A 16,855-nucleotide genomic window follows, 5' to 3' on the forward strand; every position below is an offset into this window, starting at 1 on the left:
CATCCTCCTGACGGGCACTTAAGTTGTTCCCAATTTCCTATTCCAATGAAGGCTGCCAAAAACATCCTTGTTCCTTCCGAGAGTACCCTGGGTCGACTTAATTCAGGGTACAGAGACTTTGGCCAGTGGGATAAACACTCCCACTGAAAAGATCTTTCCGTACATCAGGGCTGTGCCTCAGGCCACGACCGGGCTTAGCAAGACCGGACGCAGACAAGGCACCCGGCCACGCTGTGATGTGGGCAGGTGGCCAGGGTGTCCCGGGGGCAGGAGGGTTTCAGGCTACCATTGAGAGGTGCGAGTCAGAGACACTACCCATTCACAGATCAAAACAACGCGGCAAGCAGACTAGAAAACCGCATCCAACCAGTATCTCGGGATCGGAGTTACGTGGTCTGACTGGCAAACACCATCTGCACGCCAAGAAATTACTAGTTGGTCCTAAAGAGGTAGCTGTGTCCCAGCAAAGTACAAACACTTTAATGCCATTTAAGCCATTGCAGCTCCGTTAGGCAGGACCCCTGTTGCCCATTTTTACAGACGGGGAAGTAGAGGTGGAGGGTTGGGGGAATGTCACGATTCTGTTTCTGCGAAGAATTCTGGTAAACGGCTACATGGGGACACGAACCCAACGTCGAGCCTGCGGACCTAGAAAGTTCCCTGTGGGAACTCGTTCCAGCTTCCTCTAACCTCTTAGGTTATACATTTGTTAGAACTAAGCAATGAGCCTTAGTATGTTACTGCTAAGTTCCAGACTTGAATTTTTTTTTAAGTGGTTTCCTCTTCTCTCTTCATCCCTGCTGGCCGCAGAAAGCCAGACTCTTCTCTGCAGAGGTTCGTTCCCGGAGCTTCTGGCCCATCCTTTGCGGACCAGAGCTGTACCCTCCAGCCCAGGCCTCTCGGGAGGCCAGACTGAGCAGACCCTGAGCCGGTCGGTTCGCCTGGGCGGGTCGTGCTTGATCTTCTAGTCTGCTTTGCTAACGTGCACACATAGCTGCTCAAAAATCAAGGGTGGCAGGAACTGGGCAAGACTTCTGGGTAGTGACGTGAGAATCAGGACCAGGCAGAACGAGGGCTGGGGTATGGGAATCCACCCCAGCACTGAGCAGAGAGCTCCTGTGGGCCCCTGTGTCCCCAGCCCTCTCTCCTCCGAGCAGCACGGTTTGGGGCACAGAAGCTTACTTTGTGATTGAGAAATCCCAGGCCTCCAGGCTTTGGATGCCCGATCTCAGTCGTCCTGATCAAATTCAGCTGGCCATCCGTCCACGCGGCTCAGATAGGAGGTCCGCAGTCCCCCAAAGCACATTTGGTCTTGCTCGCTGCTTTGCACGTGTGGGAGGGCCCCTCCAAGCCCAACCCACAGAGACTCCAAACCTAGATCGATCTTTGAGATAGCCAAAGGCCAAGGGCCCACCTGTACGGCCTCCACCCCAGCCTCCTCGCCGTGGTTTGTCATCACGGAAGAGCATTTGATCGTGGTTTCAATTCCACCCCTCATTCATCACGGAGGGCCCCTAGCAGCACACGCTGGCAGAAGATGGCCCGCAAGAAACAGGGTAAGGTTACATCAGAATCCCCCGGGATGCTTGCAAAGCATCCAGAGGCCCTAATCGGTCCCCTGGCTTTTCACAATCTCCTCAGGGACTGGACCAAAGCCAGCCTGAGCCATGATCTTGAACGGGTTTCCCGAAATCTTATAGGAATGTTTCCAAGGAGCGGTTTGTGGAGAGAGGCGTCCTTAAGATCTTAGGGACTGAACTCAGATGGCACAGTTGTCTCGCTTTTGGCATCGCCCCGAGGGTCTTACTATTGGGGGCAGAGCAGGCAGGACACCTTCCTTACCAGTGGGACGGAAAGCTGCCTCCTGACTGAACAAACAAGGATCATCAGGGACCTTGCAGATGCAAGCTTTCGCCAAGTACACAGTGAATAACCCATGCACCGAGCCCTTTGCGTTCAGAACACTTACGCCCTGAACACGACGTTCACGACTCTTCTGGATTTTGAAAACCTAACCCTTCTTTGATAAATTGTTTGCGGATTACTCCAAGGCACCTAAGCTTTCCCATTAGACTATGCGCCCCCTCCCCGACCAAAGCAACACACATTTTGAAAACCCAGTGGATCCCCTCTCGATTACGATTCCCCAGTTGTGCAACCCAGAAGAATTCAGCGCTCCGACTTTTGGCATGCAGCTTTGTAGAATACTGGTTCTTAGCTGGGGGGTGACTTTGCTTCGGGGACATTTGGCAATACCTGAGGACAGTTTTAGTGGTCACACCTGGAGGGTGCTGCGAGCATCGGCGGGGAGGGGTCGGAGAGGCTCCAAAACATCGTACAACACACAGGACAGCCCCCCCCCACCGCCCCCCAGTGATTCATCCAGCTCCAAGTATCCCTAATGTCAAAGTTGAGAAACCTTATCCTAGATCTATCCTGTGTATGCACGCATACACAACCACACTCCCCCCACCCCACCCCCGGGACATATTGTAACAGTCCTGAATTGTTGGCAATTTCTATGCATGGCTCTGTTGTGTGCACATATCCTAAAGCATTTAGAAAAAAAAAAAAACTGGGAACCATCTCCTGTCGATTACCTACACTTTTGCACATTTATCTGAGGGTTTTCTCAACTCCTGTCATCTGAGCGATTGCAGAGCGATGGCAGACGGTTCTCCTGCATCAAAAGGACTCCGGAACTGCCCGCTCAGGTTGCCAGAATTGGACCGTGTGGTTGCGTCAGCGCCTGAACACATACTCACGCAGAGTTTTGTGAATCATTGAGCCACCGGGGCCTTGGAGGACCTTCTCGCAAAGAGCCAGGCCTGTGCAGGGAGCTCGTCGGACAGAGCTGCTCTCCAGGTCCTCGGCCTGAAGCACACATGAGTCACGGCTTTGAAATCCACCTCAGATGCCAGTTGAAAACAGAGGCTTTGCATAATCAAGTTGACAGATGAAGCCAGAGCTGCCCTGCTAGGGACAGGCCCATCCATATCCTGGGTTAAAAGAAATATTGCGTTTTTTAAGAGGAAAGAAACATATTTAAGAGATAAAGGGAGGGGGAAAAAAAGAGAAGAGTTTTTTGGCCATTAATTATAATAAAACACAGGGGGAAAAATTCACTTTAAAGGCATGCTAAAGCCCTGTAATCTTCAAAGAGACAGGGGCGGCTCAGATGCCCGGGAGGAGAGAAACTTCACCAGGAGGCCACCATTTCCAACAGTGCACACAGCCAACGTGAGGGCTGCCTTTGGAGGAGGGACACGGGCTGGGAACCAGTTATGTCGCTGCCTAGGTCAACGCTTGCCCCGGAGGGGTTGCTCAGATCAGACCACACGCAGCCGGGCTGTGGTTTCCAGATCGACTCCAGGATCATAATGCCCGACTGTCCACCGCCGTTCTTTCGGGCTCTGGCTGCCTGTTGGGACCTTATGCGATCAGCGCAAAGTCCTGGTTTCCCTCCATCGGATCACCGCCGGGTGCGAACGCAGCCCAGCTGGGCCCGACTTCGGCCACAAGAGGCCCGGGCTCCAGGATTTTATGTCCAAGGTTCCCGTCCGTCCGAGCAAAATGCCATGCCTGTCCCCGAACCAAACCCTGCCATAGCCAGTTGGTCTGAGGCTTTCAGTGGCTTCCCACTGGCCATCTCGAGGGAGGCGACAGGAATTAATGCCACGGTGTTAATGGCTCAATGGAGTGTAGTTATCCGACAAGTGCTTGGCTTGACTGCATAACCCACGGTGGCGAAAGAACCTGCCAGTTTTGTTGGGGGCGGGGCGGCGGTTGGCGCCGTGGGGGTACTGGATTAGGAAAGGACCTTGCTGTCCTTGGCATAAACCCCCTAGAAAACACATTCCTGTGGAACCCCCTCGTTCTCCCCCACTTGTGAACACTTCCCAGGACATTGTAAAGGTGAGGATACAGAAAAAGGAACCCTCAAGGCGCTGTTGGTGGGAACGCAAACGGGTGCAGCCACTTTAGAAAACGGATGGAGGGTCCTCGAAAAAGTTACAGATACAAATACGACACACGTGATGTGATAATTCTACTAGGTGTTTAGCAAAACAAAAATACGAGTTCAAAAAGATAGAAGCCCCGATGTTTACTGCATCATTTACAATCGCCAGGGTATGGGAGCAATAGTCATTCATAGACAAAGGGATACGGAAGACGGGTGTCTATAGAACGGAATGCTACGCAGCCCTAAAGAGGAGGAGATCATGCCAGTTTCGACAACACGGATGGACCCAGAGGGTACTATGCTGAGCGAAATAAGTCAGGGTGACACAAATGTCACAGGATTTCACTCACGTGGCATCTAGAAAGCTCAGGAACAAAAAAGGAGAATGAGACCCCATAAATAGAGAGGTGGTGGTTGCTGGGGGTGGGGAGGGGCGTGGCTGGGAGGATGGAAAAAATGGGTGAAGGTGGGGGGGGGGGGGTAGAAGGCACAGGCTTCCTGTTACGAGATAAAAGGCACAGCACAGGAACACACCCCACGGTGTTGTAGTAACATTGTGTCCCGACACACGGTAGCCACACTTGTGAGCACAGCTTTGACAAACTTGTCACTGTAACATCGTGCGACTGCACTCAACTCAAATTAGAATTTTAGGGGTGCCTGGGTGGCTCAGTCGGTTAAGCGTCCCACTTCGGCTCAGGTCATGATCTCACGGCTCGGGAGTTCGAGCCCCGCGTCGGGCTCTGTGCTGACCGCTCGGCGCCTGGAGCCCGCTTCGGATTCTGTATCTCTCTCCCTCCCTCCCTCTCTGTCCCTCCCCTTGCTCATGGCTTGCTCTTTCTCAAAAATAAAGACTAAAACATTAAAAAATAAATTTTTAAACAGTATCTTGGGGGAAGTAACTGTGAAGAGAAGTTCTGCAAGCTTTTCAACATTTGTTGTTGTTTTAAATGAGCCTTTTAATCACCCTTTTCTATCCACCTCCTGAACTAAGTTTTGGATCACCCTGGAGGGGCCAAGAATCTTGCCCCAAACACACCCTCCTTCCAGCGTCCACCTGCTGCTCGCTATGCCAAGCAAGACTCACCCCTAACACCTGCATTTCACCCTGGAAGTCATAAAGCCGTTAGAAGCTTCATAAGTAGAACAGCAAATCCAAGCTCACTCCGTATGGCGTTATACGTGGAATATACCGTATTGCTTCGAGACCTTTTTGCTTCGGTTACTCACGCCCACGCGCGTGTGGGAAGGCTGGCTTAGGACTGGTGGGGTCCGGAAGCTGGCTCCTCATTCAATGGCTTCAAGATGCTCCTCTGAAATTGGTCAGGGCGGGAGCCTTCACACCATGGAAACCGGCGAACCATACCCAGCTCTTCCCCAGCGAGCTGCTTGTGTGTAACCAGTGGCATACCGGTAAGTGTTAAGGATGTGTGTCACTCTTCTTAACCGATGGTAGGAAAGGCACGTATTGTTGGTGGGGGGGCCCCCCAGGCAGGTGGGCTTACTGGAGAACCTTCAGGAATAGCACCCGAGAACTGGTGGGAGGACTGGGCTTCTCCTGGGAGAATGGGGCCTTGATGCGGCTGCAACACAGCCTCGGTGGCCCCGGGGAGAGCCTTGGGAGAACTCGAGGCCCACCCCACTTTCAAGCGGGGTGAGGAGAGGGAAGTTTTATACCCTTCGTAGACCCTAGCCATATGCACCGAGCCCTCCACGTACCATTTACGCCCTAGCCCTTGAAGGCAGGTTGCTAAGGGAGCCATCTCACCCCGCGTCAGGCTTCCGCCTCAGGAGCAGACAGCAGTGCCCAGAGAACCAATGGACTGTGAACCATCAACAGCCAAAACCCACGGCACCTGGGGGAGTGATGGGTCAGTCCAGAAAAAGGATATCCGGGTGGTGCCTCAAAGCATCTGCTACGTTGGACTCTGAAGAGTCCAGAAAACCTTCCAGTATCACTTGAGTGAACTCAAGCTAGCCTACTGGAGAAGGACAGATCACGTGGCCCAGCTGTGCCCAGCCAAGACCATTCTAGACCAGTCTATAGCCACTTGACCCCCAAATACTACCTGAGAAAGCCCAGGGCTGCTCCCCAACCCCAGCTGACCAGAGATGGAGGATGAGCCCCCCCCCCCCGAGATCAAGATCCTCCCCCCCCAGCTGAGTCCTGCTCTTTCAGCCACTGCACCTTGGAATAAGTTTGACACAGCAATAGCTACCTGATGCAAGGTCTGAGTAGATTATCCTGGCTGAAGCCACACTCAGTAGACGTGAAAGGGAAGGTGTGGAGGTCTGGTGGAAGCTCCCTAGCCTGTATTTGGGGCCTTTCAGCAAAAAGATGAACTTGATTCTGAAGGCAGTGGTGAGACATAGCAGGTTATTGAGCAAGACTAGCCCCCCCCCCCCCCCCAGGCGCTCCCTTTCCAGAATCAGACTGTTCCAATCAACACTTTTGGCCACTAGAAACAGATCCACTCGTGTGCGCAACCTACGGGCAGGAGACTGGATGTCTGGGCCTGCTGGAAGTCAGAAGACTGGCCGTGTCGGGGCAACGGTCTGTTTCCCTGCGGCCACATGGCCTTTCTTACATCCCTGCAGGTCTGTTGCATTCCGTTTCTCCTTGAATGACGGAAAGGCAGAGGCCAGCCTCTTCAAATATTTGAATACCTGCAGCGTGCCAGGCCGGGATTTTGCTGTAACCACTTCTCGCCCTTCCCTCCGCGCAGCCCTGTGCACGAACACCACCGGGGGCTGCTGCCTAGACTCCCTGCCAGCAGCTCATCCAATGGGAGGAGAGAGAAGGGAGAACCAGGCCGTCTCCCTCCCTCCCTCTTGTCCTCAGATTTTGTCCCGTCAGTTCTGTCGAAGCCCTGTTGCCGGCTGTATTCCTCCTGGTCGCCAACCACTGCTGGGGGAATCCAGAGCCTTTCCAGACTCAACCCGAGGGCCCCCTTCCAACAGTGGCCTCCAGTTGCTGCTCCCTGGGTTGCCTCACCTTACCCTGTTTGCTTTAACACGATTTGAAGTTTATTTTGAAAGAAGAAGAGAGTGAGCACAGGCAGGGGACGGGGGGCAGGCGAGGGAGAGAGAGAATCCCAAGCAGGCTCTGCACTGTCAGCACAGAGCCCGATATGGGGCTCAAACTCCCGAACCACGAGATCGCCACCCGAGCTGAAACCGAGGGTTAGATGCTTAACCAACTGAGCCACCCAGGCGCCCCTGCTCGTAATACTTCAACACGCAGAATCCATTCCAAAGCCCTTAAATGCCCTCGCCTTCCCCCCACTGCACCCACCCACCCCCCACACGCCTGGGACCTTACTGATGGAGCCGCCATATTGGGTCACACAGGGACACACGGGCCTTTCACTCAGCGTCCCCTTCGAACGACACAGCGCAACAATCCCACACCGGGTATTGTTCTACGTGCTACGTTCTACGAATAATGAAATCCCAAACCTCGGGGAGCTCCTATTCCAAGCTCTACTCCCCACAGGGGAGGGGACCGCTAAACAAATACAACATCAGTTGGTGATGAATGTGAAGAAGGATAGAGTAGGAACGGGGGGGGGGGGGGGGGGGGAGGGGGCAGGCCGGCCGTTTTTTTGTTTTTTGTTTTTTTTTTTTAATATGCTGGAAAAGGTCTCCTAAAAGATAATAGGGGGGAAGACGTAAAGCAGTAAGCCCCGTTAACGTCTGGTATAAACAGCCCCGGGGGAGGGAACTGCAGGTTCAAAGCATTCTGCTGTTGGAATCAATAAATAACCCGGTCTTTTTCTCCCTCTACCTTCTGATCTTCCTCCTCCACCGACTCAACTCCACTCCACTGGAGGCCAGAGAGCAAAGACAGAGTAGCTGGAAGGGGCAGGCAGCGAAGCACGGCTGGTCCAGAGAGCACGTGGAGACACGGAAACGGGGTTCGGTGCCCGTCTGTCCCATAGCAGGGTCTCACAGGTGGGGAAAACGCAAACCCCGTCCCGCATGCGCACAGGGGGGCTCCGCCCCGTAGCACGCTTCTCAGCTTCTAGTTCAGCTCCAGGAAGGTGGTTAGCCGACAGAGTTAGGATCTGCCTCCCCAGCGATAACGCGGCTGGGCAGGGGCAGGCGATCTAGCCACTTCCGCCCAGCGCAGGGGTCCTCTGCGCCCGGGCCGCCTTTGCTCTTGAGCGCCCCCCCTAGACTAACTTGGTCAGATCCGATCCGCTTCGTAGGCAGCGGCCAAACCTGCCTGGGGAAGTTTGGGTCTTCCCCACCCCTTAGCTTTCCCTGGTGTTGTCAGCGGTGGGCTGGTAAATGATTAACCTGCCCCTGAACACAGTGGGGAAGGGATACCAGCTCTAGCCTGACCCTAGGAATTGTCCTAAATTAAAAAAAAGGGGGGAGGGGTGCGTGGGAGTCGTTTAACATTATCGAGAGACAGCATGAGCAGGGGAGGGGCAGAGAGAGAGGGAGACACAGAATCCGAAGCAGGCTCCAGGCTCCGAGGCATCAGCCCAGAGCCCGACGCGGGGCTCGAACTCACAAACCACGAGATCGTGACTTGAGCCGAGCTCGGATGCTCAACCCACTGAGCCACCCAGGTGCTCCAACGACTTGTCCTTTTATCTGCATCTCCTTTTTGAAAAACCAAAGGAGCACGGGGGGGGGGGGGGGGTGTGGACTTTCAGAATTCTACCTTAAAATTTCTCTTCCTAGATCCCCTCCATCAGCCTGTCACGTCAACTCACCAATTCTGTCCTGAATCCATCCACGGTGATAGAGTAGTATTTCCAGATCTTATTTTAATGCTTCTGCTTTTTTACCGGCCTGAGAATAAAAGCCAAAGTCCCTTCTCCGACCTATAAAGTCAGTCGTAGTCCAGCCCCACCGGTCTCTTCCCAGGGCATCTACCACCGCTCTCCCCCAGCCATATTTGACCTTCTTGCAGTTTCTTGATGCCAAAGTCGGTTGCATCTTCCCGCCCCGCCCCCTTCTCCGTTCCCCTGACTTGGGATGATGCTTCACTCCGGCTGCTGGCTTAGCCGCCTTCTTGGTCTTCAATCAGATGAGCTGCCGGCTGCCATCTTGGCTGTTTCCTTATTTGAGGATCTACAGATGCCAAGTAGGACAAAGTGATGAAGAATGACTGCACCCTAGTGGGTTAGGAAAACGGTGGCTACTTCTCGAAGTCAGGAGATCTAGATTCTTTAGATCAACATGCTCAATACATAAGACCGTGGGTGGGACCTAGCCATGGCTTAGACATTTACTGGCTGGGTTAACCAAGGCTGCCGTGCCGGTCCAAGCACAAGCTGGCTGTATTAGCGGGGGCTTGTGTAGGCTTCCAGCTCTACGAGTTCCCAAAGGCAGCACATGTGGCCTGCACGTTGCCTTGCAGACCACCCTGAAGTTCACCTACAAGTTCAGTGGACAGCTCCCGTCACATGATCTTTATGCTGATACCCGCCCCCACCCCCCCACCTCAAAAGCCCCTTCATCTCTGAAGGGCTTTCTCCAGCCATGAGAGCAGCTGTAATCACACACAATTCAGAAGTGCTGAGAAGTTAACACCCAGAGCGACCCCGCCCCGTCGACGAGAGGCAGGGCTTGGTGGTTAAAGGCCCCCAGCTTCCTCCTTCCTGGGAGAACAATTCTGAGGTTTATTCCAGGCGGTATCTCACGAGGTTCCCAGGAGGATAAGTCTTAGTTGCTCAGGATGGTCATCTCATTTACAGCCCCCTTAATTTGGAGGTCATCCCAGAAAGGATGGGGAGGGGGCGGGAGGGAGGCGACAATACTAACAAACTTGTACCCAAATCATCTTAATTTGGGGTCCCTGGACCCACAAGTCAGCCAAGCCGATTCTAGCAGGAGCTGGTACGTGTGGAGACGACTATGAAGCCTCATAGATTCAGCTTCCGGTGACACTCGGTCCTAGCATTGGTCCCTGCCGGGCGGTGCAGCAGTCAGATGCATGGACCAACCATCTCATGTGCAGCAAAAGCAGGTGCGTGTGGGAGCCCCGGGAGGTGGGGGGGCCACCTTGCTTCACTTAGCCCTGGCATTCTGGGCCGGAGATTGCAGGGCCCACCCCTGCCCCACACGCGGAAACCTTCAGAGGCAAGCCTGGTCCCTGCAGATTTATAGATTGTAATCTCCGGCCTTGATCCTGGACCATTCGCTCACAGCACCCTCCCTGCTCTGCGATCTCTACCTGCTCTGAAGTTATTGGGGCCTGGTGTGAATTTAGGGACAATAAAACCATCAAAGGGCTGGGTCCTGAGAACAATCAGCTGGGGGGGATTTGCAATAAAGGAACATCCTGCCCAGGAAGGTGTGAGACTTGAAGGCAAGCTGCAGTGAGAGACTTCTGAAAGAGGTCTCTGGGGAGTCTGGCCCCATCCACACCTGGGCTGGCTTAAGGTGCCATCTGGCCTGGAGACAGGCGGATGGGCCGTATCTGCCGCAGTGAGGGTCCCTCTCTCTCCAGGTCTCCGGGAGGAAGGTCACGCTGTCCTCTCTAGGACATCTGCTCTGGTGGCCAAGGCACCGGGCAAGTTACCAGGATGCACCATGTTTTCTAAACCAGCTCCTCTGCCCCAGGACCCTTGCACAGGAGGTCACTGTACATTTTGCCACCCGGCCCTGGCTCCTCTCCCATCTCTTTGCTCACTCGGGCAGAGCCCTCAAGTGCAGCCAAGTGAGTGGCTGTTGCTCCGAGTGCTGGGGCTTCAGAGGATAGAGAATAGGTCTTCCCTCGGGAAGATTTCCATTCTCGGGGCAAGGACAGCTGGGGAGCAAAGCAGGGTACGGGATGGAGTGCAGCAAGGGGTGCCATTTGGGAGAGAGTCATTGGCTCAAACGTCCCCTCCTCAGGAAGGCTCCCCAGGACCTGAATGTAGAGAGAAGTGAGCCATGTGGCTGTCTAGGGGAAGTGTGTTCCCAGAGACTTCAAACAGGCACACGCTTTGTCCAAGGACAGCAATGGGCCCGGCCCATTTCCTTCCTCCACCTTCCCCATCCTTCACCCAGGTTTCCTTGGTCTACACATTCCTCCCCCCTGCACCCCCACCCCTGTTGTCTTTCACCTAGCCAAGTCCTTCTCCCGTGACCTTTAGCACTCAAGCCAGAGGCTGCCTCCTTCAGGAAGCCCTCCCTGCCCCACCCCCACTCCATGTATTTCCTTGGGACTCACTGCTCCTATCCGATCCCCAAGCTGTAGAAAGCCACCTACCCAAAGGTCATGCCCTGCGCTGCCGTAGCCCACAGCTGGGGATATGCCCATGCAGGGGGGTATAAAGGCCTGGCCAGGCCACCCCCGGCACACCCCTGAAGGGTCACCCTAGCTTCAGGGCTTGCCACGGGGTCAGCCAAGGCTGTTGCACTGGGTTCACGCTGCAGCTCAACTTTTCCCCCTCTTCCCTAAGGGTGGATCCTGTTTAGTGAACATCTCAGTCTTTTTCCCAGAAATCCAACCTGTGACATCTCCCAGTGGGACTTCTCAGTCTGCAGCCGCAGCCATGGAGACGGTTGCAGCCTCAACAAGACTGTTTTCTCCATGCCCAGCGTGGACACGGATGAGCATTTTCATGGGAAACCACATGTGCAGAGTTGAGTGACCTCATCTCAATCACCCTTTTCCTGGCTCCATAGAGCGGGGAGAAGGGGCTCACTTAAGGTCTCCCAGCAGCTAAGAGGCACAGCCAGCGTCTGGCACCTCGGGCAAGCTGGGAAATCGGGAGCTATGATTGTTGCCCACCTCCTTCTTCCTCCTCCGAGGGGTCCTTGACCTGGCTTCCCGCTTCTATGGCCTCTGCATCTCATAGGTGACTGAGCCCAGAATGGACATCACCAGCCCCTCATTAGCTACTACCCAGTTCTGTGCCAGCTCCTCGGCCATTCTTCTAAAGTTTCCTGGACCGTGGGTAGAGCTCCTGAGCTCCTCTGTGCAGAGCCCCCTCACCACCATCTACAGATGTCAAGGAACCTGGCCCTGTGAACCAGCACCTACCCTTTACAGTGGGGACCACAAAACCCCAGAGAGGGGTCTTGTTCACAGTCTCAAAGCATTGGATGGGCTAACTGCACCTCAAAGACAGGAAGTTGCCTCTGCTGGCAGGAACTTTGAGATCGAGGAGAAGAGAGGCCTGCTTCTAGGGTCTGAGCCAGCCCGAGGGGTCCCCGGGCTTTGCCAGCAAGAACCAGGAACTGAACACCAGAGGCCCGGGGTGCAAAGAAACATATCAGCACATCCCTACCACTTGCATTGGGGGCGGCTCTAGTAGGTGAAGGAAGAAAGCCACCGTTTCGGGGCCACGATGTGCATCACCCGTCCCTTCCAGGACATGCGGGCTTGGGCAAACTCCTTACCCCCATTTTACAGCTGAGAAAAAGGCTGAGAAGCTAAGCCGTTCCTGCCCATTTTCTAGCATCATACTGAGGAAGGGGCTCTGAATTACAGCTTTCATGAAGGACGGGTTTTCTCAGCAACCTGGTATCCATCTGGAACTCTGAGGTTGACCAACTACAGAAGGAGGGGCCTCCTTCCCCAAGCAGGGAGGTCTTTTATCTCTATGTCCTAAGGAGTCCTCGCTCCAGACATCTAACAAGTGCTTTCTGTGTGAACATCCAGTTGCCTGGCCTCTGTTTTGGGGATGCTCACAAAGACCACCCATGATCATTATTAGCAAGGAAAGATACAGGGCTGAGGGCCAGGCAGGTGCAGGCTTGAATATTCTTTCCCTTAGGAGCCTGGTGACTGTAGGGGTGGGACTTCACCTCCCTGAACCTTTATACCACCATAAAAGGAGGCCTTTTCCCAGACCTCATAGTTGTCATTGGAGTTGGGGTGCACTTTGTATCCTGTGTCTTCTGCCCAGATTGAGCACGTTCAGTAGTCATTTTTTTCCCCATGGGGTGGGAGGCAGACACCTCCACATGGTGTTAGTTGGTGTTCACACCCTTGGATGTAGATTCTTTCTCCCTGTTCCCATGGCTGACAAGCCAGCGCGGGTTATATCTAGTTGGGCTTCTCAGGAATGCTTGGGCTTCCTTCGCAACATGGCGTGGTTTCCAAGAACAAGTGTCCCAAAAAGAGAGAATGCTGGCTGGAAGCGATCTTGCCCCTTATGATCTTGCCTTGGATGACGGAGTATCCTTTCTGCCAGATTTTGTCCGTCAAGGCAGATACAAAGCCTGGTCCGAGTTCCAGGGGCGAGGATGTAGACCCCCACCCTCTTGATTGGGTTTGGCAAAATGGACAAACATTGGTGTGATCATTTTTAGAAAATGCAGTCTGCCATTCTGCTGCCATCCCAAGTTCAGTTGCCCACATCAAGCATTTGAGTGCCTGCCTCTTAGCTTGGCATGTCCCCTGCCTTGCTTGGCTGTGGGCTAAGCACCAGCCTGGAAGCACTAGGGATAGGACAGTGAACCATCAGGTGCCCTTAGTGGCTCCTTCCCTTCCCCCTTCTTATGCTTTGTGGGTCTTCAACAAAGACTCTTGGAGATATTAAGACTTTACTAAATACATAGCTTCAGACCTTCTAGGACTCTGGGCTTTTTAGAAGAGCTACAAAGGGGGACATAGCTGTAGGAGTAGGTGATTAAGCTACCTCTCAAGTATTTCCTGCCATAGGAGTGCAGATCGAGTTCTAGAGCAGCTACACATGTTCTTCAAGGGTTGGGTTAAAATGGGGGCACCATCTGGATTCATCAGACAGATTCTCCGAAGGACTCCAGTTCTTGGAAGAGAGGTGTGGGTAGGAGAATCCCCATGTGGCAGCCCTGGAGGAAGCTGCTTGGATACCCTGCAAGAGAGAAGCTGTTCAGTTGTAGGAGAGCACAAAGCTGCAGCACCTTTGGGAGGCTTCATAGAATGCATGCTGTTGCCCATGGCCTCTCCGGAGGAGCAGGTGTCCTAGGGCCCGGCCGTTTCTGCCCAGCGTGGCACATCTCTAATGGGCAGTCTTTGCTCTGGAGCTCCTGTTGGGTTTGCCGAGACCTTACTGGATCCGCATCATGATGGCGGGCTCTCCACCCCACACCGGCATCACCCACCCCCCCGCTATAACCTGCTTTCACACCTAACTCCTGGGTCTTCTGGTAGGTAGCTGCTAACAAACGGATCCACTCCAAGGGGGTCAGTAGGGCAGCCGGCATGGAGTACAGAAGTGATTGTCGTGTGTCTATTTCCAGACAAACACCAGCAATAACATTATGCCCAGTTGTCACGCCAGTCCCTATTTAGCCCAGCCCCCCTCTATCAGAGGCATGCCTCTTCCGGTGGCCATGTTGGCCCAGGGAGGTTCTGCCCCAGCTCCTCCCAAGGAATCTTGGAAGCATAATTGCTGACCCAGGATGTGCTGGTGCTGAGTTTATCATGACGCTAAATGCCAGCATTCTTCCTTCAACTCAAGAGCCAAAACTAATATAAACACCCCACTCCCCATTTGTTAGCCTAATGCCATCCGCAATCTGATGGGGCCTGACCCCATCTGAGCCTGATTTATGGCCTTACTAACAGATGCTATGGCTGAGAACTGAGCCAGGCATCTGACTGAGGGGGAAGATGGTTCAAGAGAAATGGCAGCGTCCCCTCCTCACCTTGGGGGCGGGGCGGGGAGGGGGGCAGTGCACAATCTTCTTTCCCGTCTACCCAGCAGGGTCCCCAACTTCTTAATCTCTTCGCTGAATAACAGGCTACCTATTTAGGGCAGACAAATATTTATGGATCTCCTCTTTTCTCGCCTAAGTCTGCTGATCTGGGAGAGAAAAAGCAGTTGCAAAGCATGGGTCAGGGGTATAAGGAGGATGTAGGCGAGGTCTTACTCCCTTCTCCCTGATTATGAGGAGTCCTGGATCTTTTTTAGCAAAAACTTCATGATAGGATTGTGGGCAGCACTCCCACTAAGTCAGGATGTACAGAGCCATGTATTTTTCTCTTTACAGTCAGATTTTTTTCCACATACACATAGAAAAGTGCACACGTAAGTATAGAACTCGAGGAGTTTTCATAGTGTGAGTGTACTTGTGTGCAGCCATAATTACACACAAGTCACCATTAGGTTAAGATTAACATTCTTTTTAAGGATGTGTTTAAGAGTTGGCCCCAGGCTTTCTTTCCTATAGGCAGAAAACTCTCGCCTGGTTCACTTAAGGTGTTACTCTGCAAGTTTTTAACTACCTGGTAGAGGAGGTTTTCAGCATAAGGAATCAGAGCTGGTTGTAGCCTGGGGCCATTTGCAGTCCGGACTCTCTGGCATCCTAGTGAGCAATTCTGCCCCTTCTCGCTGTCCTCACTTCCAGCCCCATCACATGGGCTGCTTCATGCCAACGTTTGCTCTTAACTGTGGATCTAGATCAACCCAGGTTTGAATCCCTTCTCTGCCACAGTCTTAAAAGTGCTCTGCCCATTTCAAAACTCAGGAAGTGGAGGCTGGCGGTTATATCTAGGCAACTTAATTTCCACAGGGCTGGACACCAAGCAAGACGACCACATGAGCAATGTGGGTCGCCCATCATAAGGTCCCTTCTGAAGTTTGGGTGAAAGCTTGTAGGAAGCAGTCTCAGAGTCCACTAGTTGGGCAGCAAGGAAGTGGGGCCAGATAGGCAAGGAAGCACACAAGGTCTTCGTATCAAGCTAAGCCCACAGGGTACAACTGACTTGGTTCTACAGGCCAGCTCCAGAAACTGGGTAAATCATCTCAGGTTGGCCTCATGGTGGTGAGGAGCCGGACCATTTATACACCTGCAGCCATCAGTCATCTGTCAAGGCACTTCTGGCACCCCCATCCCCCACTGTGTGCACCCTAAGCCACCTGAGGTCCATCCTCCGAGAAGATGCAGGTAGGTGCTGTTACAAGTGGAGCTGCTCCAGGAGCCAATGGGTTTAAACATGGCAGAGACACACAAGGGGACATAGACAGCACTGGACACCTGCCTCACACCCACTAGGGCATGCTACAAGGACTGAAGAGATTGCCAAGATGCTAGATAATTCCTGCTATATAGCTCATTAAGAGGCCACTGTGGGATTGAGAGTCCAGATCCCTGTACCCTCACCAGCCTTTTGAGCCACAGATGACTTGCACCACCTTACCTGTGGCTTCCATTGTAGATAGAGCCACAGCCAGAGAACGACGTTCCGATGAAAATTAAGGACCAAACTTACTAGACACTTACATTTTTTAAATCAGCATTGTTGGCAGGGACAACAGGTGTGGAATTGATGGTGATGGTCACTTCTCTTGCTGCTCTGAGAACCCGAGAAGCATAGAGCAGTAGCAGCCACAGTAGGTGTGGTGGTAAGACCAGAAAGGACATCTGCACGGAGACCATCTCCTTATAACCAAGTCAGGCAGAAGAACAACAATAAGAGTTGAAAAAGGCTCCAGGGGCGCCTGGGTGGCACAGTCGGTTAAGCGTCCGACTTCAGCCAGGTCACGATCTCGCGGTCCGTGAGTTCGAGCCCCGCGTCAGGCTCCGGGCTGATGGCTCAGAGCCTGGAGCCTGTTTCCGATTCTGTGTCTCCCTCTCTCTCTGCCCCTCCCCCGTTCATGCTCTCTCTCTGTCCCAAAAATAAATAAACTTTGGGGGAAAAAAAAAAAAAGGCTCCAAAGAGGCAGTGGCCACCCTAGAGCAGAAAGCCCCAATGGTAGGGAGGATCCTACAGCATTCTAGATACAGAATGCTGTCAATCCTCGTTATACTTGAACAAAGGCCAAGAAATAGGCTGGCAGCAGGATAGGACTGGGTGTGATTATTTGGCTTGCCTCCAAAGATCCACTCATTCTACCATTCTTCACCCTGTTCTATGCTCTGACAGGATCACCCATTTGTATTTGCCTGGAGGATAGAGGGAAAGACATCCACTGCTTCTCTTGCCAACACCTGCAGGCACTACTCATTGGT

The 16,855-nt window shown here is 53.3% G+C and overlaps 2 long non-coding RNA genes across 6 annotated transcripts; one reads left to right on the plus strand and one right to left on the minus strand.

Annotated features, from left to right (window-relative positions):
* Positions 1 to 450: 450 nt before the first annotated feature.
* On the minus strand, positions 451 to 7,889 carry LOC123381214. The gene is made up of 2 exons (XR_006587956.1): positions 7,752 to 7,889; positions 451 to 2,999 (listed from the first exon to the last, which is right to left on the minus strand). It is a non-coding gene; the product is annotated as an uncharacterized LOC123381214 (long non-coding RNA).
* Positions 7,424 to 12,574, plus strand: LOC109493202. 5 transcript variants are annotated; one of them, XR_006587954.1, is made up of 5 exons: positions 7,424 to 7,519; positions 7,797 to 7,918; positions 9,793 to 9,950; positions 11,411 to 11,553; positions 11,770 to 12,574. It is a non-coding gene; the product is annotated as an uncharacterized LOC109493202 (long non-coding RNA). The 5 variants fall into 5 exon arrangements; XR_002147295.3 differs by having other exon boundaries at positions 9,812 to 9,950; XR_002147294.3 differs by having other exon boundaries at positions 9,815 to 9,950.
* Positions 12,575 to 16,855: the final 4,281 nt, after the last annotated feature.

This window comes from Felis catus, chromosome D3 (genome assembly GCF_018350175.1).
Source record: "Felis catus isolate Fca126 chromosome D3, F.catus_Fca126_mat1.0, whole genome shotgun sequence".
Taxonomy (NCBI): Eukaryota; Metazoa; Chordata; class Mammalia; order Carnivora; family Felidae; genus Felis; species Felis catus.